The sequence below is a fragment of the Hyperolius riggenbachi genome, chromosome 10 (assembly GCF_040937935.1).
Source record: "Hyperolius riggenbachi isolate aHypRig1 chromosome 10, aHypRig1.pri, whole genome shotgun sequence".
Classification (NCBI taxonomy): Eukaryota; Metazoa; Chordata; class Amphibia; order Anura; family Hyperoliidae; genus Hyperolius; species Hyperolius riggenbachi.
In genome coordinates this window covers 292,676,973-292,695,969 of record NC_090655.1, presented here as the reverse complement: position 1 = coordinate 292,695,969, position 18,997 = coordinate 292,676,973, and the positions used below count along the sequence as shown (strand labels likewise).

The 18,997-nt window shown below is 49.4% G+C and overlaps 1 pseudogene; it reads right to left on the bottom strand.

Annotated features, from left to right (window-relative positions):
• LOC137537307 (uncharacterized) overlaps nucleotides 1-18,074 on the bottom strand; it is an 83,922-nt pseudogene extending 65,848 nt beyond the window's left edge.
• Nucleotides 18,075-18,997: the final 923 nt, after the last annotated feature.

The window sequence follows — 18,997 nt, the reverse complement described above, 5'->3', positions numbered from 1 at the left end:
TGTCAGTGGATGGAGCATGCTTCCTATGTCAGTGGGCGGTGCAAGAGTCATATGTCAGACGGCGGTGCACGCGTCATATGTCAGTGGGCGGTGCATGCGTCAAATGTCAGAGGGCAGTGCATGTGTCATATGTCAGTGGGCAGAGCATGCAGCATATGTCAGTGGGCGGTGCATGCGTCATATGTCAGTGGGCAGAGCATGCAGCATATGTCAGTGGGCAGTGCATGCGTCACGTCGGTGGGCGATGCATGCGTCATGTCAGTGGGCGGTGCATGCATCATATGTCACTGTGAAACCCATGGTCGGCTGCTCTCTTCAGGCTGGTTGCAGGTGAGTTGATAACATTTGTAAGACAAGAATGGCCCCGGCGCTGGAGATACAACACTGTACAAATAAGCAGCCTGGGGGAAACGAGGAATAATGTGAATATAAACAAAAGAGAATACAGTGTTACCACTTCCACTGTGCAATAAAAGTATCCTGACAGTCCTCCCACAGGATTATACGCTCTCCCGGGTATCTCTTCCCTTATTAGCGATGACACTCCTGGTAGCGTGTGGAGGCTGCATTCACTTGTAGTGCAGATCAGGCCTACTCCCTGCATAACTAAGGAGAGTGGGGTAATTTCCACCCGTGCAGGTATAAGAGCTCATATAACAGAAGGGAGTGGGCTTATCATGAATGGCTCATGTATGAGCAGAAAGTTTTGCAAGTCCCGCCCACGGAGGTATCGGAGCCGCTCACAGGAAGTGAATGGCGGCCTCTATTCAGTGACGGCTGCTATTTTTAAGGAGCCATGGAAACTGTACTAGCAATCCGTTCAGCCAGGCTATGCAGCCCTAAGGTATAAATAACCTTGTACTCCACTAAATGTGCAAGTGCTGTACTGTACCTCCAATGGGAGGACATAGCTGGTCCTGTGCAGCAGAGAATGTACCAGGGCATGCTGGGCCATTTCTAGGACAAGTGCTTGTACTGTACCTCCAATGGGAGGACAGAGCTGCTCCTGTGCAGCAGAGAATGTACCAGGGCATGCTGGGCCATTTCTAGGACAAGTGCTTGTACTGCACCTCCAATGGGAGGACAGAGCTGCTCCTGTGCAGCAGAGAATGTACCAGGGCATGCTAGGATATTTCTAGGACAAGTGCTTGTACTGTACCTCCAATGGGAGGACAGAGCTGCTCCTGTGCAGCAGAGAATGTACCAGGGCATGCTGGGCCATTTCTAGGACAAGTGCTTGTACTGCACCTCCAATGGGAGGACAGAGCTGCTCCTGTGCAGCAGAGAATGTACCAGGGCATGCTGGGACATTTCTAGGACAAGTGCCTGTACTGCACCTCCAATGGGAGGACAGAGCTGCTCCTGTGCAGCAGAGAATGTACCAGGGCATGCTGGGCCATTTCTAGGACAAGTGCTTGTACTGTACCTCCAATGGGAGGACAGAGCTGCTCCTGTGCAGCAGAGAACGTACCAGGGCATGCTGGACCATTTCTAGGACAAGTGCTTGTACTGTATCTCCAATGGGAGGACAGAGCTGCTCCTGTGCAGCAGAGAATGCACCAGGGCATGCTGGGCCATTTCTAGGACAAGTGCTTGTACTGCACCTCCAATGGGGGGACAGAGCTGCTCCTGTGCAGCACAGAATGCACCAGGGCATGCTGGGATATTTCTAGGAGAAGTGCTTGTACTGTACCTCCAATGGGAGGACAGAGCTGCTCCTGTGCAGTAGAGAATGTACCAGGGCATGCTGGGCCATTTCTAAAGAGAAGTGCTTGTACTGTACCTCCAATGTGAGGACAGAGCTGCTCCTGTGCAGCAGAGAATGCACCAGGGCATGCTGGGCCATTTCTAGGACAAGTGCTTGTACTGTACCTCCAATGGGAGGGCAGAGCTGCTCCTGTGCAGCAGAGAATGTACCAGGGCATGCGGGGCCATTTCTAGGACAAGTGCTTGTACTGTACCTCCAATGGGGACAGAGCTGCTCCTGTACAGCAGAGAGTGTACCAGGGCATGCTGGGCCATTTCTAGGACAAGTGCTTGTACTGTATCTCCAATAGGACAGAGCTGCTCCTGTACAGCAGAGAATGCACCAGGGCATGCTAGGCCATTTTTAGGACAAGTGCTTGTGCTGTACCTCCAATGGAAGTACAGAGCTGCTCCTGTGCAGCAGAGAATGTACCAGGGCATGCTGGGATATTTCTAGGACAAGTGCTTGTACTGTACCTCCAATGGGAGGACAGAGCTGCTCCTGTGCAGCAGAGAATGGACCAGGGCATGCTGGGCCATTTCTAGGACAAATGCTTGTACTGTACCTGCAATGGGAGGACAGAGCTGCTCCTGTACTGCAGAGAATATTCTAGAGCATTCTGGGCTATTTCTAGGACAAGTGCTTGTACTGTACCTCCAATGGGGGGACAGAGCTGCTCCTGTGATGCAGAGAATATCCCAGAGCATTCTGGGCTATGTCTAGGACAAGTGCTTGTACTGTACCTCCAATAAGGGGACAGAGCTGCTCCTGTGCAGCAGAGAATGTACCAGGGCATGCTGGGATATTTCTAGGACAAGTGCCTGTACTGTACCTCCAATGGGAGGACAGAGCTGCTCCTGTGCAGCAGAGAATGCACCAGGGCATGCTGGGATATTTCTAGGACAAGTGCTTGTACTGTACCTCCAATGGGAGGACAAAGCTGCTCCTGTGCAGCAGAGAATATACCAGGGCATTCTGGGTCATTTCTAGGACAAGTGCTTGTACTGTACCTCCAATGAGGGGACAGAGCTGCTCCTGTGCAGCAGAAAATTTACCAGGGCATGCTGGGATATTTCTAGGACAAGTGCTTGTACTGTACCTCCAATGGGAGGACAGAGCTGCTCCTGTGCAGCAGAGAATGTACCAGGGCATGCTGGGCCATTTCTAGGACAAGTGCTTGTACTGTACATCCAGTGGGAGGACAGAGCTGCTCCTGTGCAGCAGAGAATGCACCAGGGCATGCTGGGCCATTTCTATGACAAGTGCTTGTACTGTACCTCCAATGGGAGGACAGAGCTGCTCCTGTGCAGCAGAGAATGTACCAGGGCATGCTGGGATATCTCTAAGACAAGTGCTTGTACTGTACCCCCAATGGGAGGAAAGAGCTGCTCCTGTGCAGCAGAGAGTGTACCAGGGCATGCTGGGATATTTCTAGGACAAGTGCTTGTACTGTACCTCCAATGGGAGGACAGAGCTGCTCCTGTGCAGCAGAGAATGTACCAGGGCATGCTGGGATATTTCTAGGACAAGTGCTTGTACTGTACCTCCAATGGGAGGACAGAGCTGCTCCTGTGCAGCAGAGAATGCACCAGGGCATGCTGGGCCATTTCTAGGACAAGTGCTTGTACATTACCACCAATGGGAGGACAGAGCTGCTCCTGTACTGCAGAGAATGTACCAGGGCATGCTGGGATATTTCTAGGACAAGTGCTTGTACTGTACCTCCAATGGGAGAGCAGAGCTGCCCATGTGCAGCAGAGAATGTACCAGGGCATGCTGGGCCATTTCTAGGACAAGTGCTTGTACTGCACCTCCAATGGGAGGACAGAGCTGCTCCTGTGCAGCAGAGAATGCACCAGGGCATGCTGGGCCATTTCTAGGACAGGTGCTTGTACTGCACCTCCAATGGGAGGACAGAGCTGCTCCTGTGCAGCAGAGAATGCACCAGGGCATGCTGGGCCATTTCTAGGACAAGTGCTTGTACATAACCACCTATGGGAGGACAGAGCTGCTCCTGTGCAGCAAAGAATGCACCAGGGCATGCTGGGCCATTTCTAGGACAAGCGCTTGTACTGTACCTCTTATGGGAGGACAGTGCTGCTCCTGTGCAGCAAAGAATGTACCAGGGCATGCTGAGCCATTTATAGGACAAGTGCTTGTACTGTACCTCCAATGGGAGGACAGAGCTGCTCCTGTGCAGTAGAGAATGTACCAGGGCATGCTGGGATATTTCTAGGACAAGTGCTTGTACTGTACCTCCAATGTGAGGACAGAGCTGCTCCTGTGCAGCAGAGAATGTACCAGGGCATGCTGGGCCATTTCTAGGACAAGTGCTTGTACTGTACCTCCAATGGGAGGGCAGAGCTGCTCCTGTGCAGCAGAGAGTGTACCAGGGCATGCTGGGATATTTCTAGGACAAGTGCTTGTACTGTACCTCCAATGGGAGGACAGAGCTGCTCCTGTGCAGCAGAGAATGCACCAGGGCATGCTGGGCCATTTCTAGGACAAGTGCTTGTACATTACCACCTATGGGAGGACAGAGCTGCTCCTGTGCAGCAGAGAATGCACCAGGGCATGCTGGGCCATTTCTAGGACAAGTGCTTGTACTGTACCTCCAATGGGAGGATAGAGCTGCTCCTGTGCAGCAGAGAATGCACCAGGGCATGCTGGGCAATTTCTAGGACAAGTGCTTGTACATTACCACCTATGGGAGGACAGAGCTGCTCCTGTGCAGCAGAGAATGCACCAGGGCATGCTGGGATATTTCTAGGACAAGTGCTTGTACTGTACCTCCAATGGGAGGACAGAGCTGCACCTGTGCAGCAGAGAATGCACCAGGGCATGCTGGGCCATTTCTAGGACAAGTGCTTGTACATCACCACCTATGGGAGGACAGAGCTGCTCCTGTGCAGCAGAGAATGCACCAGGGCATGCTGGCCCATTTCTAGGACAAGTGCTTGTACTGTACCTCCAATGGATGGGAGGACAGAGCTGCTCCTGTGCAGCAGAGAATGCACCAGGGCATGCTGGGCCATTTCTAGGACAAGTGCTTGTACTGTACCTCCAATGGGAGGACAGAGCTGCTCCTGTGCAGTAGAGAATGTACCAGGGCATGCTGGGATATTTCTAGGACAAGTGCTTGTAGTGTATCTCCAATGGGAGGACAGAGCTGCTCCTGTGCAGCAGAGAATGTACCAGGGCATGCTGGGATATTTCTAGGACAAGTGCTTGTACTGTACCTCCAATGGGGACAGAGCTGCTCCTGTACAGCAGAGAGTGTACCAGGGCATGCTGGGCCATTTCTAGGACAAGTGCTTGTACTGTATCTCCAATAGGAGGACGGAGCTGCTCCTGTACAGCAGAGAATGCACCAGGGCATGCTGGGCCATTTCTAGGACAAGTGCTTGTGCTGTACCTCCAATGGGAGTACAGAGCTGCTCCTGTGCAGCAGAGAATGTACCAGGGCATGCTGGGATATTTCTAGGACAAGTGCTTGTACTGTACCTCCAATGGGAGGACAGAGCTGCTCCTGTGCAGCAGAGAATGGACCAGGGCATGCTGGGCCATTTCTAGGACAAATGCTTGTACTGTACCTGCAATGGGAGGACAGAGCTGCTCCTGTACTGCAGAGAATATTCTAGAGCATTCTGGGCTATTTCTAGGACAAGTGCTTGTACTGTACCTCCAATGGGGGGACAGAGCTGCTCCTGTGATGCAGAGAATATCCCAGAGCATTCTGGGCTATGTCTAGGACAAGTGCTTGTACTGTACCTCCAATAAGGGGACAGAGCTGCTCCTGTGCAGCAGAGAATGTACCAGGGCATGCTGGGATATTTCTAGGACAAGTGCCTGTACTGTACCTCCAATGGGAGGACAGAGCTGCTCCTGTGCAGCAGAGAATGCACCAGGGCATGCTGGGATATTTCTAGGACAAGTGCTTGTACTGTACCTCCAATGGGAGGACAAAGCTGCTCCTGTGCAGCAGAGAATATACCAGGGCATTCTGGGTCATTTCTAGGACAAGTGCTTGTACTGTACCTCCAATGAGGGGACAGAGCTGCTCCTGTGCAGCAGAAAATTTACCAGGGCATGCTGGGATATTTCTAGGACAAGTGCTTGTACTGTACCTCCAATGGGAGGACAGAGCTGCTCCTGTGCAGCAGAGAATGTACCAGGGCATGCTGGGCCATTTCTAGGACAAGTGCTTGTACTGTACATCCAGTGGGAGGACAGAGCTGCTCCTGTGCAGCAGAGAATGCACCAGGGCATGCTGGGCCATTTCTATGACAAGTGCTTGTACTGTACCTCCAATGGGAGGACAGAGCTGCTCCTGTGCAGCAGAGAATGTACCAGGGCATGCTGGGATATCTCTAAGACAAGTGCTTGTACTGTACCCCCAATGGGAGGAAAGAGCTGCTCCTGTGCAGCAGAGAGTGTACCAGGGCATGCTGGGATATTTCTAGGACAAGTGCTTGTACTGTACCTCCAATGGGAGGACAGAGCTGCTCCTGTGCAGCAGAGAATGTACCAGGGCATGCTGGGATATTTCTAGGACAAGTGCTTGTACTGTACCTCCAATGGGAGGACAGAGCTGCTCCTGTGCAGCAGAGAATGCACCAGGGCATGCTGGGCCATTTCTAGGACAAGTGCTTGTACATTACCACCAATGGGAGGACAGAGCTGCTCCTGTACTGCAGAGAATGTACCAGGGCATGCTGGGATATTTCTAGGACAAGTGCTTGTACTGTACCTCCAATGGGAGAGCAGAGCTGCCCATGTGCAGCAGAGAATGTACCAGGGCATGCTAGGCCATTTCTAGGACAAGTGCTTGTACTGCACCTCCAATGGGAGGACAGAGCTGCTCCTGTGCAGCAGAGAATGCACCAGGGCATGCTGGGCCATTTCTAGGACAGGTGCTTGTACTGCACCTCCAATGGGAGGACAGAGCTGCTCCTGTGCAGCAGAGAATGCACCAGGGCATGCTGGGCCATTTCTAGGACAAGTGCTTGTACATAACCACCTATGGGAGGACAGAGCTGCTCCTGTGCAGCAAAGAATGCACCAGGGCATGCTGGGCCATTTCTAGGACAAGCGCTTGTACTGTACCTCTTATGGGAGGACAGTGCTGCTCCTGTGCAGCAAAGAATGTACCAGGGCATGCTGAGCCATTTATAGGACAAGTGCTTGTACTGTACCTCCAATGGGAGGACAGAGCTGCTCCTGTGCAGTAGAGAATGTACCAGGGCATGCTGGGATATTTCTAAGACAAGTGCTTGTACTGTACCTCCAATGTGAGGACAGAGCTGCTCCTGTGCAGCAGAGAATGTACCAGGGCATGCTGGGCCATTTCTAGGACAAGTGCTTGTACTGTACCTCCAATGGGAGGGCAGAGCTGCTCCTGTGCAGCAGAGAGTGTACCAGGGCATGCTGGGATATTTCTAGGACAAGTGCTTGTACTGTACCTCCAATGGGAGGACAGAGCTGCTCCTGTGCAGCAGAGAATGCACCAGGGCATGCTGGGCCATTTCTAGGACAAGTGCTTGTACATTACCACCTATGGGAGGACAGAGCTGCTCCTGTGCAGCAGAGAATGCACCAGGGCATGCTGGGCCATTTCTAGGACAAGTGCTTGTACTGTACCTCCAATGGGAGGATAGAGCTGCTCCTGTGCAGCAGAGAATGCACCAGGGCATGCTGGGCAATTTCTAGGACAAGTGCTTGTACATTACCACCTATGGGAGGACAGAGCTGCTCCTGTGCAGCAGAGAATGCACCAGGGCATGCTGGGATATTTCTAGGACAAGTGCTTGTACTGTACCTCCAATGGGAGGACAGAGCTGCACCTGTGCAGCAGAGAATGCACCAGGGCATGCTGGGCCATTTCTAGGACAAGTGCTTGTACATTACCACCTATGGGAGGACAGAGCTGCTCCTGTGCAGCAGAGAATGCACCAGGGCATGCTGGCCCATTTCTAGGACAAGTGCTTGTACTGTACCTCCAATGGATGGGAGGACAGAGCTGCTCCTGTGCAGCAGAGAATGCACCAGGGCATGCTGGGCCATTTCTAGGACAAGTGCTTGTACTGTACCTCCAATGGGAGGACAGAGCTGCTCCTGTGCAGTAGAGAATGTACCAGGGCATGCTGGGATATTTCTAGGACAAGTGCTTGTAGTGTATCTCCAATGGGAGGACAGAGCTGCTCCTGTGCAGCAGAGAATGTACCAGGGCATGCTGGGATATTTCTAGGACAAGTGCTTGTACTGTACCTCTAATGTGAGGACAGAGCTGCTCCTGTGCAGCAGAGAATGTACCAGGGCATGCTGGGATATTTCTAGGACAAGTGCTTGTACTGTACCTCCAATGTGAGGACAGAGCTGCTCCTGTGCAGCAGAGAATGTACCAGGGCATGCTGGGATATTTCTAGGACAAGTGCTTGTACTGTACCTCCAATGGGAGGACAGAGCTGTTCCTGTGCAGCAGAGAATGCACCAGGGCATGCTGGGATATTTCTAGGACAAGTGCTTGTACTGTACCTCCAATGTGAGGACAGAGCTGCTCCTGTGCAGCAGAGAATGTACCAGGGCATGCTGGAATATTTCTAGGACAAGTGCTTGTACTGTACCTCCAATGGGAGGACAGAGCTGCTCCTGTGCAGCAGAGAATGTACAAGGTCATGCTGGGATATTTCTAGGACAAGTGCTTGTACTGTACCTCCAATGGGAGGACAGAGCTGCTCCTGTGCAGCAGAGAATGTACCAGGGCATGCTGGGCCATTTCTAGGACAAGTGCTTGTACTGTACCTCCAATGGGAGGACAGAGCTGCTCCTGTGCAGCAGAGAGTGTACCAGGGCATGCTGGGCCATTTCTAGGACAAGTGCTTGTACTGTACCTCCAATGGGAGGGCAGAGCTGCTCCTGTGCTGCAGAGAATGCACCAGGGCATGCTGGGCCATCTCTAGGACAAGTGCTTGTACTGTACCTCCAATGGGAGGACAGAGCTGCTCCTGTGCAGCAGAGAATGTACCAGGGCATGCTGGGATATTTCTAGGACAAGTGCTTGTAGTGTACCTCCAATGGGAGGACAGAGCTGCTCCTGTGCAGCAGAGAATGCACCAGGGCATGCTGGGATATTTCTAGGACAAGTGCTTGTACTGTACCTCCAATAGGAGGACAGAGCTGCTCCTGTGCAGCAGAGAATGTACCAGGGCATGCTGGGATATTTCTAGGACAGGTGCTCGTACTGTACCTCCAATGGGAGGGCAGAGATGCTCCTGTGCAGCAGAGAATGGACCAGGGCATGCTGGGATATTTCTAGGACAAGTGCTTGTACTGTACCTCCAATGGGAGGACAGAGCTGGTCCTGTGCAGCAGAGAATGTACCAGGGCATGCTGGGCCATTTCTAGGACAAGTGCTTGTACTGTACCTCCAATGGGAGGACAGAGCTGCTCCTGTGCAGTAGAGAATGTACCAGGGCATGCTGGGATATTTCTAGGACAAGCGCTTGTACTGTACCTCCAATGTGAGGACAGAGCTGCTCCTGTGCAGCAGAGAATGTACCAGGGCATGCTGGGCCATTTCTAGGACAAGTGCTTGTACTGTACCTCCAATGGCAGGGCAGAGCTGCTCCTGTGCAGCAGAGAGTGTACCAGGGCATGCTGGGATATTTCTAGGACAAGTGCTTGTACTGTACCTCCAATGGGAGGACAGAGCTGCTCCTGTGCAGCAGAGAATGCACCAGGGCATGCTGGGCCATTTCTAGGACAAGTGCTTGTACATTACCACCTATGGGAGGACAGAGCTGCTCCTGTGCAGCAGAGAATGCACCAGGGCATGCTGGGCCATTTCTAGGACAAGTGCTTGTACTGTACCTCCAATGGGAGGACAGAGCTGCTCCTGTGCAGCAGAGAATGCACCAGGGCATGCTGGGCCATTTCTAGGACAAGTGCTTGTACATTACCACCTATGGGAGGACAGAGCTGCTCCTGTGCAGCAGAGAATGCACCAGGGCATGCTGGTATATTTCTAGGACAAGTGCTTGTACTGTACCTCCAATGGGAGGACAGAGCTGCTCCTGTGCAGCAGAGAATGCACCAGGGCATGCTGGGCCATTTCTAGGACAAGTGCTTGTACATTACCACCTATGGGAGGACAGAGCTGCTCCTGTGCAGCAGAGAATGCACCAGGGCATGCTGGGCCATTTCTAGGACAAGTGCTTGTACTGTACCTCCAATGGGAGGACAGTGCTGCTTCTGTGCAGTAGAGAATGTACCAGGGCATGCTGGGCCATTTCTAGGACAAGTGCTTGTACTGTACCTCCAATGGGAGGACAGAGCTGCTCCTGTGCAGTAGAGAATGTACCAGGGCATGCTGGGATATTTCTAGGACAAGTGCTTGTACTGTACCTCCAATGTGAGGACAGAGCTGCTCCTGTGCAGCAGAGAATGTACCAGGGCATGCTGGGATATTTCTAGGACAAGTGCTTGTACTGTACCTCCAATGGGAGGACAGAGCTGCTCCTGTGCAGCAGAGAGTGTACCAGGGCATGCTGGGCCATTTCTAGGACAAGTGCTAGTACTGTACCTCCAATGGGAGGGCAGAGCTGCTCCTATGCAGCAGAGAATGCACCAGGGCATGCTGGGCCATCTCTAGGACAAGTGCTTGTACTGTACCTCCAATGGGAGGACAGAGCTGCTCCTGTGCAGCAGAGAATGTACCAAGGCATGCTGGGATATTTCTAGGACAAGTGCTTGTAGTGTACCTCCAATGGGAGGACAGAGCTGCTCCTGTGCAGCAGAGAATGCACCAGGGCATGCTGGGATATTTCTAGGACAAGTGCTTGTACATTACCACCAATGGGAGGACAGAGCTGCTCCTGTGCAGCAGAGAATGTACCAGGGCATGCTGAGATATTTCTAGGACAGGTGCTCGTACTGTACCTCCAATGGGAGGGCAGAGCTGCTCCTGTGCAGCAGAGAATGGACCAGGGCATGCTGGGATATTTCTAGGACAAGTGCTTGTACTGTACCTCCAATGGGAGGACAGAGCTGCTCCTGTGCAGCAGAGAATGTACCAGGGCATGCTGGGACATTTCTAGGACAAGTGCTTGTACTGTACCTCCAATGGGAGGACAGAGCTGGTGCTGTGCAGCAGAGAATGCACCAGGGCATGCTGGGCCATTTCTAGGACAAGTGCTTGTACTGTACCTCCAATGGGAGGACAGAGCTGCTCCTGTACAGCAGAGAATGTACCAGGGCATGCTGGGCCATTTCTAGGACAAGTGCTTGCACTGTACCTCCAATGGGAGGACAGAGCTGCTCCTGTGCAGCAGAGAATGCACCAGGGCATGCTGGGCCATTTCTAGGACAAGTGCTTGCACTGTACCTCCAATGGGAGGACAGAGCTGCTCCTGTGCAGCAGGGAATGTACCAGGGCATGCTGGGATATTTCTAGGACAAGTGCTTGTACTGTACCTTCAATGGGAGGACAGAGCTGCTCCTGTGCAGCAGATAATGTACCAGGGCATGCTGGGACATTTCTAGGACAAGTGCTTGTACTGTACCTCCAATGGGAGGACAGAGCTGGTGCTGTGCAGCAGAGAATGCACCAGGGCATGCTGGGCCATTTCTAGGACAAGTGCTTGTACTGTACCTCCAATGGGAGGACAGAGCTGCTCCTGTACAGCAGAGAATGCACCAGGGCATGCTGGGATATTTCTAGGACAAGTGCTTGTACTGTACCTCCAATGGGAGGACAGAGCTGCTCCTGTGCAGCAGAGAATGTACCAGGGCATGCTGGGCCATTTCTAGGACAAGTGCTTGTACTGTACCTCCAATGGGAGGACAGAGCTGCTCCTGTGCAGCAGAGAATGTACCAGGGCATGCTGGGCCATTTCTAGGACAAGTGCTTATGCTTTACCTCCAATGGAAGGAATGCGGTGTGCTCTCTGAATGGCAAAGAATGTGGAGAAAGTGCTTTCAGGAAGAAGATTCAAGAGATCCCGTCTCTGACTTCAAGCACCCCCAGGATACGTAGATTATTTCTGCGGTTGCGATTTTCAGCATCACAGAGCTCTAGTTGCTGAAGCCTCTGCTGAGTGGCCGGGAAGGTGACGCCGAGCGCTGACTGTATCCTCTGTATCCGAGACTCGGTGTTCCAACTCCTTCACTCTCTCCCACATCTCAGCAGCTTCCGCTCTGATCAGTCCCATCCCTGCTTCAATCTTGTCAGTCTTTAGTGTAAGGGTGGACCGGCACATCTTGTTCTGCTGAATTGGGATACGTGGGCGTCTCCTCTTCCTCGGGGACCGGGCATGCTGAGAGATCGGGGTAGTAGGAGAGCCCTCTGGTGAGCTACTTCTCTTGCCCTTGCCTGTTTTGTTTTTTGCAGGCCATTGCGACGTGCTGGGCGCGTTGTACGGGGAGGGCAGAGATGTGACAGTCAGGTAGGCCCGCAGCTCTGTACGTCGCACCCAGATGGGACTGTTTCTTCTGCCGTTGGCTCAGCGGGGGGAGTCAAGCCAGCTCTCCAGCATGGTCAGTAGTTTCCCCGATCTCTGGAGAAGGAGCAGGCTAGGTTTGTGCCAGTAGACAGCCAATTACACCAATAAACGAGGACACTGAGCAGCGGAGCTCATAGACCCACAACCGCTTAGGTCACCATCTTGACCACGCCCCTGGCAACTCCTGTGGACCTGAACTCTTGCACAGGACAGAAGAAAAACAGAGAAATGCACCCTGTGTGTATTTAGAGAGTTGAGCCTGTCTAATACCATCTCATCTCTGACTGATCACAAGTGTAATCTGATCTCTTCAGCTGTGTCAGCCCAGGAATCTCCTCTGCCATGGCAGAGCTGCTAATTTGTAAACACAGAATGTTTACAATATGTCTGCTTCCATGAAAGCAGGAAGTAGACACAATGCAGATTTATTGCAGGATTTGTATCAGCTGTATCAGAGAAATGTTTTTCTGTAAAGGTTATTATGCTGTTGATTATCTCTTAGAGCAGAAAGGAGTTCTGAGTTCAGGTCTGATTTAATAATAACAATAACACTTCTTTTCTCTCATAGGACTCAATGCGCTGATTTAAGGATGGTCAGTGAGTTGCTGATAATTCCAAGTTGATGCAAAGTTTATGCAGATTAGGAATGGACCAGATGCAGCAGCAGCATAACGTTGCATATAATTAGCATACAATTTGCACCATCTCAGGGTTATTTGCATGTCACTGACCCTCCCCACACATAAAGCATTGGCCATACATGGAAAGCAGTAAATTGTAGCGTATGATGAGACAATGGCAGCAATGTGTTACTCCTGTGACATGGACTGCGGAAGGGCTGCAGGGGAGGGGGAGGCTTGGCCCCGTACCATGGACCATGCGGGCTGGTATAGCTCATTGTGTGAAGCCCCAGGCGGCCAGGACTCCACATTCTGTCTATCCCAGCCTGCATGGGGGACGAGGGGTTACAGAGGCTCGGGAGGGGGGACCCCACGTCATCTTCTTCATATTTCCCACACTCTGAACATATATAAAGCAATAAAAATAAATACAGTTATATAAATGTTATTATATTATCTCCATTTTACCGCAGTAACTTTGCTACTTTTTTACTCTAACATTAATTTTCTCAAATACTAAAAAGTCTTTATGAAAAATGTGTTTCCTCTTGTCGCATTGTCCTTCTTATCATATTCTGGGCTTTCCTATTAACCGCTAAAGTCAGCAGCCGTTAAAACGTTTCCCACACTCAGAACAAGAACTTTAATTTCCTCAAAAAGTATTTGAACGTGGGATATTTACAAAATACTTTGTGTTAAAGCGGTATTGACACCATAAAAATCAAATTTCAACAGCAACTGGTCTGAGTGTATTAAGTGATAAGCCTGCATTCTCTGCTGTTATGATTTGGAGTTATCACATACTTAAGGAGCACTGGCCCTTTAGTAGTCGTGTCAAAGAATTGCATGCTGGGGGTTCTTTTTATCTATAATCTATTCCTCCTCTTCCCTTTATTTCCCTGCCAGCTTCTTATCTGAAACCTAATCCCCTACTCACTTGTGTTTACAAGCAAGGCTGAGGCGACTCAGCGATTGGAGGAGACAAGACAAAAAGTAAAGGGCAGAAATGACATCACAACCGTGGGTAAAAGACATGGTTCCCACCAGGAACAGAATTCTCGTCATCTATATATATAAAAGTGTGTGTGTGTGTGTGTGTGTGTGTGTACAGTGTGTGTGTGTGTGTGTGTGTATGTGTGTGCGTGTGTGTGCGTGTGTGTGTGTATGTATGTGTGTGTGCCGCGATCACGCGAAAACGGCTTGACCGATTTGAACGAAACTTGATACACAGATCCCTTACTACCTGGGATGATATGTTCTGGGGGTCTCGGGTCCCCCCTGCACACCTGGGCGGAGCTACAAACAGCAAATCAGATTTCACCCATTCAAGTCAATGGAAAAAATGTAAAAGGCTGCCATTCTCACAGTAATCAAGCCAGAGTTCCCACACTTGGCACAGTTGGTCACTTGGTGACCGAGGTTACGAATCCAGGAAAAGTGGGTGGAGCATAAAACAGCCAATCAAATTTCAGCCATTCATTTTAAATGGGAAAATGTAAACTGCAACCATTCTTAGACTGTTAATCGCAGGGTTCTCAAACTTGCCACAGTTGGTCACTGGATGAATGCGATTAAGATTGAAGAGCCTACAACAGCCAATAAAAATTCACCTATTGATTTTCAAGGGGAATATTTAAACTGCTGCCATTCTTACAACTGTTAATGGCAGAGGCTTCAAACTTGCTACAGTCGGTCTTTGGGTGACTGGGGTCAAAATTCACAAAAGGGGCGGGGCCACAAACAGCCAATCAGATTTCCTTGGTGGATAAACTGCTTCCATTCACACATTTTTGATGCCAGGAACCTGAAAGCTCACAAACTTGGTCATTGAGTGATTGTGTGTCCAGGTTACACAAAGTGGGCGGAGCCAAAACCAAATTTTACTAGGAAAATATAAACTGTAGCCATTCTTACACCGTTAATGGCAGTGTTCTCAAACTTTGCACAGTTGGTCACTGGGTGAATGAGATTTAGAATTTGGAAGGTAGGTGGAGCCTACAACAGCCAATAAAAATTCACCTTTCGGTTTTCAAAGGGAATATTTAAGCTGCTACCATTCTTATACTGTTAATAGCAGATGCCTCAAACCTGGTACAGTTGGTCACTGGGTGATTAGGGTTCAAATTCAGAAAGGGGGCAGAGCCACAAACGGCCAATCAGATTTGTTTATTTTTCAATGGGAATATACAAAGTATTGATACCAAGGACCCCAAAGCTGATAAACTTGATAATTGAGTGACTGTATGTCAAGGTTAGAAAAAGTGTGCGACGCCAACAACTTAATTTTTTACATGGCAGGGTTCCCAAACTTGACACAATTGGCCACTGGGTGACTGGGATTAATATTCAGAAATGTGGGTGGAGCCTAAAAACAGCCAATCAAAATTCACCTATTGCTTTTCAAGGGGAAACATTTACATTGCTACCATTCTTACACTGTTAATGGCAGAGGTTTCAAACCTGATACAGTCAGTTATCGGGTGACTGGGGTCCGAATTCCCTAAAGGGGGTGGAGCCACAAACAGCCAATCTGATTTTTTAGATTGATTTCAGCCATTCTGTTATTGGCAGGGTTCTCAAACTTGACACAGTTGGCCACTGGGTGACTGGGACTAATATTCAGGAAAGTGGGTGGAGCCTACAGCAGCCAATCAAAATTAACCTTTTGATTTTCAAGGGGAATATTTACATTGCTGCCATTCATGCACTCTTAATGGCAGAGGCCTAACATCTGCTACAGTCAGTCACTGGGAGACTGGGGTTTACATTCTGAAAAGAGAGTGGGCCAAAACAGCCAATCAGATTTGTTTAATTTCAATGGTAAAATGCAACTTATTGATGCCAAAGAGCCCAAAGCTCATAAACTTGGTCATTGAGTGACTGTATGTCAAGGTTAGAAATAGTGGGCAGAGCCAAAAACAACTAACTTTTTACATGGGAAAATATAAATTGCAGCTCTTCTTACACTGTTAATGGCAGGGTTCTCATACTTGACACAGTTGGTCACTGGGGGACTAGGATTAATATTCAGAAAAGTAGGTGGAGCCTACAAGAGCCAATCAAAATTCACCTATTGATTTTCAAGGGGAATATTGAAACTGCTGTCATTCTTACACTGTTGATGGCAGAGGCTTCAAACCTGCTACAGTCGGTCATCAAGTGACTGGGGTTCAAATTCACTAAAGGGGTGGAGCCACAAACAGCCAATCAGATTTGCTTTTTTTGGATAAACTGCTTCCATTCACACAATTTTGATGCCAGGAACCCAAAAGCTCACAAAATTGGTCATTGAGTAGTGACTGTGTGTCAAGGTTACAAAAAGTGGGTGGAGTCAAAAACAGATTTTTCTGGGAAATTGTAAACTGCAGCCCTTCTTTGCTGTTAATGGCAGGGTTCTCAAACTTTGCACAGCTGGTTACTGGGTGACTGGGATTAATATTCAGAAAAGTGGGTGGAGCCTAAAAAAGCCAATCAAAATCACCAGTTAATTTTCAAGGGGAATATTAAAAATGCTACCATTTATTGCACTGTTAATGGCACAAGCCTCAGACCTGGTACAGTTAGTCATTGGGGTTCAAATTCAGAAAAGGGGGCAGAGCCACAAACAGTTTCATTTCTTGGGAAAAAAACAAATTATTGATGCCAAGGACCCCAAAGCTCACAAACTTGGTCATTAAGTGACTGTATGTCCAGGTTACAAAAAGTAGGCGGAGCAAAAACCAAATTTCACTGGGAAAATATAGACTGCGGGCCTTCTTACACTGTTAATGGCAGGGTTCCCGAACTTTGCCCAGATGGTCACTGGGTGACTGAGATTATTATTCAGGGAAGTGGGTGGAGCCTACAAAAGTGTATTAAGCTTCACATATTGCTTTTCAAGGGAATTTTTAATTGCCACCATTCTTGCACTGTTAATGGCACAGGCCTCAAACCTGGTACAGTTGGTCATTGGGTGACTGGGGTTCAAATTCAGAAAAGGGGGTGGAGCCACACACACTCAATCAGATTTGTTTCATTTCAATGCAAATTATTGATGCCAAAGACCACAAACTTGGTCATTGAGTAATTGTGTGTTAGGGTTAGAAAAAGTGGGTGGAGCCACACCAGCCAAATACATACCCGGGCAACGCCGGGCAATCAGCTAGTTTACTATATAACATTCACTGAAATCAAACCGTGGACAGTATAATACATGTGTTATGTAAGTAGATCAAGTATTTATCTACTTATATATGTTTTTTTCCCCTGGCATAGTATGGCTGATCCTACTGCTTTAAATGTGAACAGCAAACAGTCCTTGTTCGCCAGGAACTGTACACCAGAGAACCATCTCGGGCATCTCTAACAGCCACACCAGCAACAAACATACTGTACACATTACCTCTATATTTCTGCCGATTACTCACCTGTTCTGCCCTCTATAACATTGTCCTCCTCTTTACTTGTCCTCATCATGTCTCCCTCCTCCATAGACTGCTGATCACTCCTCACATACGTCTCTTCTTCTTCCTTTTTACATGTCCTCATCATGTCACCCTCCTCCATACACTGCTGATCACTCCTCACATACGTCTCTTCTTCTTCCTCTTTACTTGTCCTCATCATGTCTCCCTCCTCCATACACTGCTGATCACTCCTCACATATGTCTCTTCTTCTTCCTCTTTATATGTCCTCATCATGTCACCCTCCTCCATATACTGCTGATCACTCCTCACATACGTCTCTTCTTCTTCCTCTTTACATGTCCTCATCATGTCACCATCCTCCATAGACTGCTGATCACTCCTCACATATGTCTCTTCTTCTTCCTCCTCTTTAATTGTCACCATCACGACACCTTCCTCCATACACTGCTGATCACTCCTCACATACGTCTCTTCTTCTTCCTCTTTACTTGTCCTCATCATGTCTCCCTCCTCCATACACTGCTGATCACTCCTCACATATGTCTCTTCTTCTTCCTCTTTATATGTCCTCATCATGTCACCCTCCTCCATATACTGCTGATCACTCCTCACATACGTCTCTTCTTCTTCCTCTTTACATGTCCTCATCATGTCACCATCCTCCATAGACTGCTGATCACTCCTCACATATGTCTCTTCTTCTTCCTCCTCTTTAATTGTCACCATCACGACACCTTCCTCCATAGACTGCTGATCACTCCTCACATATGTCTCTTCTTCTTCCTCTTTACTTGTCCTCATCATGTCACTCTCCTCTATAGACTGCTGATCACTCCTCACATACTTCTCTTCTTCTTCCTCTTTACTTGTCCTCATCATGTCACCCTCCTCCATAGACTGTTGATCACTCCTCACATACGTCTCTTCTTCTTCCTCTTTACTTGTCCTCATCATGTCCCCCTCCTCCATAGACTGCTGATCACTCCTCACATACGTCTCTTCTTCTTCCTCTTTACATGTCCTCATCATGTCACCCTCCTCCATAGTCTGCTGATCACTCCTCACATACGTCTCTTCTTCCTCTTTCGTTTCAACTTTTCCACCAATCAGTTCTTCACTCTAAGTGCAGAAAATGGTATCATACATCTTACACATATGATTATTAGCAAGCTGAGGCTACACAGAATGAAAACAACAAATCTTGAGTGTATGGAGACCCTCAGCCCCACCTACCTGGTGATGCGGGGGGATGGGGGGATCTTCCTGTGGACAATCCAGGGAATAAAAAGGACCTGTACATCTCTCTGGTGGGTTTCTGTTACTGGATACATCTGTAGGAAACACACACACTGACTAAATACATTGTCTCTATGTGATTATCAGATGATGGGGGATCTAGGTGGACCCCAAGTACTGCTCTCTCCTGTACAAGAAATGAAAGTCTCCCCTTACCTGGTGATGTGAGGGGCGGCTGACTCTCCATCATGGCGTCCTTGTAGAGGTCCTGGTGTCCTTCTATATACTGCCCCTCCTCCATGGAGAAATAGATGAGACAATGAGCCTCCTTATAGGAACCTGACACACAGAATGATACAGTCACCACCATACAAATCACTGGCTGTCACTGGATACTGTCCCATAATTCCTGGTAATGCTCAACTCACCCTGACAGCAGATCAGTGAGGATGTTGTGGGCTTCTCGTGTCTCTCAGATATCAGGGGGT